The sequence below is a fragment of the Rousettus aegyptiacus genome, unplaced genomic scaffold, assembly GCF_014176215.1.
Source record: "Rousettus aegyptiacus isolate mRouAeg1 unplaced genomic scaffold, mRouAeg1.p scaffold_m13_p_2, whole genome shotgun sequence".
NCBI lineage: Eukaryota > Metazoa > Chordata > Mammalia > Chiroptera > Pteropodidae > Rousettus > Rousettus aegyptiacus.
This window is the reverse complement of record NW_023416295.1, coordinates 117,869,345-117,874,701: the sequence shown is the minus strand read 5'-3', so window position 1 is coordinate 117,874,701 and position 5,357 is coordinate 117,869,345. Positions and strand designations below refer to the sequence as shown.

At 38.1% G+C, this 5,357-nt stretch overlaps 1 non-coding gene across 1 annotated transcript; it reads left to right on the top strand.

Moving 5' to 3' along the window:
- Positions 1–2,822: 2,822 nt before the first annotated feature.
- On the top strand, positions 2,823–2,941 carry LOC118613929. The gene has a single exon (XR_004956014.1). It is a non-coding gene; the product is annotated as a 5S ribosomal RNA (ribosomal RNA).
- Positions 2,942–5,357: the final 2,416 nt, after the last annotated feature.

Genomic DNA, 5,357 nt, shown 5'->3' with positions numbered 1-5,357 from the left:
TGTACTTATTCAAATAGCCCTTCTAGATTGGCTAACATGTCTACCTTCTCTTCCCTTGGTAAGTATCAAAGGTCTCTCTACTCTTCTACCTGACTTCCTTGGGGATCCTCCTCCCATGATGACACCAAGGCAAGATTCCTGGAGGGAGTAGATATCTGAGATGTCTGAGATATAGATAAAAGAAAAAGAAAACTTGTGCTTTTGATCTGTTAAATAGCTTAGCTATGGTCGTAGTCCAGTTTCTGTTTCTGTCTATGCAATTTTTGGTAAATGACAAAATCTTAAATTTGAACTCTGAACTTATGTCTTTTTTGCACAACAAAATCTGTTTCTTTTATCTCTATACCATTTGCTAATTTCCTATACTTTCTGCTCCTTTACTTTGTTCTAGTCTCTTGTTTTTTTATGCCTAGGTGTTTCATCTTTTATATGCTATGTTCCCTATCTCTATACCTACTATAAATTTGTCATTTTGTGAAATGCTTTATATACATTATCTCATATAACCCTCCTATCAATCTCATGAGTTAAGCATTATTATTTTCAATTTACAGGTAAGGAAATCTAGGCTCATAGAGATAAGTAACTGGTTCACAGTGTCACAGTCAATAGTAGAACCAGACATGCAGCCGAGTCCAGATATACCCAGATCTGTACTGTTCTATAACACAAGAAGTGGGAGATCAGGGAAGGAATTGAGAATAAAGTTAACTCATGTCTTTAAAAAAAAAAGGAAATTGAAGAAAACCGTCAAGTGTGTATTTTGCATGAAGAAACACACAAACTTCTTGAACACTGTACAGACAGAGTTACCCAAGAAAAGTGTTTCTATTTCCACGTATACTCTGGGGTATGTGAGGAATCTATTTTTATTTTTCTTAAAATCATTACTCTGCAGAATCAAAATGAACAAGTGGTGACCACGTAACTGAAAATGTGGTCAAGATATGCTTATAACTTTATTCTTGTTGGCATAAAATTCTACACCACAGCCATTCCTTAGAAGCCAGCTCATGGAATCAAACAAGCAAGCAATATCTACTTCTAAATTCTGCATGCAGAGCCCCATGATGTTCTGCATTGGAGCATAGTGGTGAGTTACTCTGTACCCAACCAACCTCAGTTGCTGTTCCACCACAGTAACAGGGAACTGCCGAGAATTTTTCTCAAACTCACTACCATGGACTCCACAATAAGCAGACACCTGGTGTAGAGTCATTAAGTGTCCAGGACAACTTAATGAAAAGGTGGGGATCAGAACTCTTTGATAAGCTGCATAACCACCATAATCACAAAATGCTGCAACACAAGAAATGGCCCCAAAAATGTTTCAAGAGGTGAGAGCCTTGTCTTTGCATTTTTAAATGATAGTTAAATATTTTGTCAAAGTCAATGTACAGACTTTCATGGAATTATAATGTACCAAAAAATAATAACGTCATCATAAGTCTCTGAGTGCTTATTGCAGATCAGGAACTTCACTCCATCATCACAGCACTTCAGTGTGGATGGTACCCTATGCCCATTTCACAGGAGGACACCAGGCTCTGAGATATTTGGTGTCTCTCCCAGTCACTACTTGATGAATCAGGACATGAATTCCAGTCATTTGATTAAAGAAACAGGAAGATATGGTGATATAAAAAGCAGGATTTGGGACCCAGGTTGCTTATACAAAAATCTGAGCTCAGCTACATATTCGCCATATGACCTCATTCAAATCACTGTGCCTCAGTTTCCTCATCTGTAGATGGGGTTCATAGTAGTATCTACCTCATATTATTTTATTATTTTATTTTATTATTATCATAAGGATTGAATTAGTTAATATAAATAATACACAATGTCTGACATATATGCTATACAGGTATTATCGATTATTATTATTGATTCCAAATCCACTATTTTACTTCTACCCACTCCCCACTCATGTGTGTGTGTGTGTGTGTGTGTGTGTGTGTGTGTGTGTGTGTGTGTTAGAGTTTTAAAATCTAGGATGGAGGTGAGAGGCAGAATCGAGAGAGGACTGAGTATGGCAGCAGGGAGTTTCCAGTAGGTTCTAGGCTCTGACTTGATCACTAATTAAAAGAGCTTGTGCAGCTCTCTGAAGGCAGCAGAGTAAGGAAGTTCTAAGCTCTGCAATCATGTTTCAGGGCTAATGTCTTCTCTCAACTAGAAAATAGATGGAGATTCCAACTTGTATGATCTAGGCCTTTGCCAAGGTTCTCGGTCCATTCACAGCAGAGTCAAAATGAGATCTCCAGAACCTAATTACAATTCAGGTCACAAAGTCAATATTCTAACCCCCTAAATTCAATATCTGCTCTATTAAAGCCCTAATCTACTTGTATATATAGAAATTGTTTTTAGTTGATATAACTATTTTAGATCCTATCCCTAGAAACAGAAGTAAAAGGATTTAACATTTAAACCTCATCATGTATATTGCCAAACTATTTTCTAGAAGTTTTGCCAATTCACACTGGTTCTGTCACACCCACCCATCACTGAGTATCATGATTTTAAAAGGGAAAATCTTTGTTAATGTTGGAGGAGCCATTATGCCTGGTTGATTTAAATTGCACTTCTTTTACTATTGAAGTCAATTTTTTGGAAGCCATTCATATTATTTATTTTAATAGTATTTCTTATGTCTTAAAACCTCTATTCTGTTAGGAGAGTTTGCTTATTTAATGATTTATGCAAGATCTTTATGTAGCAATAATATTATGCTTCAGTTAGTCAAATGGTAAAGACTTTCCTAGTAAGTTGTTGCTTATTAATTTATTTACTTTTAAAACATTTTGTCTATAGCCATGCCAGTCTACGGCCACATCACCCTGAACACACCTGATCCCATCTGATCTCAGAAGCTAAGCAGGATCGGGCCTGGTTAGTACTTAGATGGGAGACCACCTGGGAAGACCAGGTGCTGTAGGCATGAAAAATAAAACAAAAAGGGATTGTAAGCTTACAAATTCCTTGCAATCTGTGAGGTCAACCAAGGGTTGCCTCGCCTTAAAAAATAAAAAGTAAAAAAAATTAAAATAAAATAAAATAAAATAAAATATTTTGCAACAGAGCTTTGAAGATCTCATAAAAATTCCTATATCAAACCAAGGTATTTAAGAAACATATATATCATTCATTTTTTTTTTTAGTCAGAAGTATACATTATTTAAAAGAATACACAGGAATGTAAATTTTATTAGAATACCAGCTCTTTGAGAAAAGAGACCCAACCTGTTTACTCCTTGCTATGTCCCCAGCCCCCATAACTGTTCTTAGTACATAATAGGTGTTCTATTTGTTGTACAAATAGGTACATTGTTATTTTGCAATTTGCAGGAAAGCAGCAAATCAGACTTCCAAAGACTTTTCAGGAATGAAAGACAATTACTGCGGGCATGCAAGATGTTCAGTGAGATTGCCTGGTCTTCTGGCTAAAGTATATTTCATTGTCAGAATTTTAGAATGCATGATCTGGGGCTTTTGTTTGTTTTGTATTTTAATATTTTCACAACATAGATAAATGAAAATTAAGCATGTCACCTGAGAGCTACTTGCCCTTCAAAAACATACCTGCCCTTCCTCTTACTCTCACCAGTGATTGTCACCACTCTAATCTAAGTCAGCATCATTCTGACCTGGACTCCTGCAATGGCCTCTCTCCTGCTTCCTCATTTGTCCTGTCCCAATACCTTCCTATACGGCTTGGAGCATGAGCATCTTAAATCATCAATCTGATCGTTACACTCTCTTACTTAAAACTTTTCATTGCTTCCCTGTGTTTTTAGATAAAATTTAAAATCCAAAGCTCCACATGATCTGGAGTAGGAAGTCCCACTCCGCCTTCCCAATCTATCTTCACTGCGCTCAGCCACACTGGCTGCGTTCTGACTCACGAAACAGGCCTGGCGCATTCCACCTGCGCCCTCCCCACAGGCTGCTGCCTCTACCCACATGGTTCATGCACACTCATGCCTGGCCAACTCCCAGCCATCTAATCATTTCCTGAGCATCGCCTTCCCTTATGACCCGCCCCTCCCCCAGGCTACATTTGGTCTTAGATGTTTCCAGCACTATGTGCTAAACCTTAAGTGTAGGATATTCCTCACGATTTGTCATTATATACTTACTTGTGTAATTCTTTTCTTTGTTTGTTTTGGAACAATTTTTTATTCCTCATTTAGCCAGGCTTTATTTGAAGCAGTACTAGCTCCCCAATACAATAATGCTAATCGATGTTTTTGATGAATCTAAATACTTAGGCCAAGGAAGCATGTATCCTTAATGAGAAATATAATTAAGAAAAAAGTGTCTGTCATTTCCTCTTTCTCTGCCCAGCCAGAGCAACAGGAAAGATTACTGGGTAGGAGTTTGGATTTCTTTCTTGCTTGTGTAATTCCTTGCTTTACCTCTCTCTCCTTAACTAGGTAGTAAATTCATGGATCCAGGGTTTAGTTTATTTTGCTCATCTCTATATCTCTACCACCTACCACATAGCCTGGCACCCACTTGGCACTCAATAAATACACACTGAGTAAATAAATGAATGAGAACAGCTCAAGGCCAACCTCTCCCAGGAGTCTTCCTCACTTATACCCAGACTATAGCAAGACTTCCCTACTTTGAATAGCTAATAGCATTCTTGTTTACGACAATTTATTTTGTCCTGGATGATATGTTGTGCTGCATTACATAATGTGTCTTGTTTTTATTTTTCTAAGTCTGCTTGTTTTCTCAAACACAGTATTCTTTAAGGGTAGGATGTGGCCCAGAGCTACTTCTAGAGCTGCTTTCTGTCCACATTCCTCCTCACTGCCCTATGGACACACTGGCCTCTTAGCTAGTTCTCAAACACTACTGGCTTGCCCCGACCCAGACACTTTAAATTTGTTGTTCTCATTTGGAACACTCCTCCCCAAGATATTTGAATGACTACTTCCCTGATCATTTAGCCTCTGCTCAAAGGTTATCTTCTCAGATAGACTTTGCTTGCTTTCTGACAACTGATCCTACTTCTTGTTCTTCCCAGCACTCCTCATAGAACACAGTGACAGTGGTTTATTATCTGCTCCCTTACCAAAACAAGGACCCATGGGAATCTGCTTGATTCCCACCACATACCTGGCATAGTACCTGGCATGTAGTATTTCTTATATACCTGGCATATAAATATTTACTGAATGACTGAATCCCAGCTCCAATGAGAGTCTAAAGTTCCTGCTCAGACAAAAACAAGCCAAGTAGATTTCAGCTGTTTTAAGAAGCTGATTGAACCTTCACTTTAGGGTCCTGACTCAAGGAATAAGGTAGGCATTCCTTAAGTGATAGATTGCTTCTGATGCGAAGAG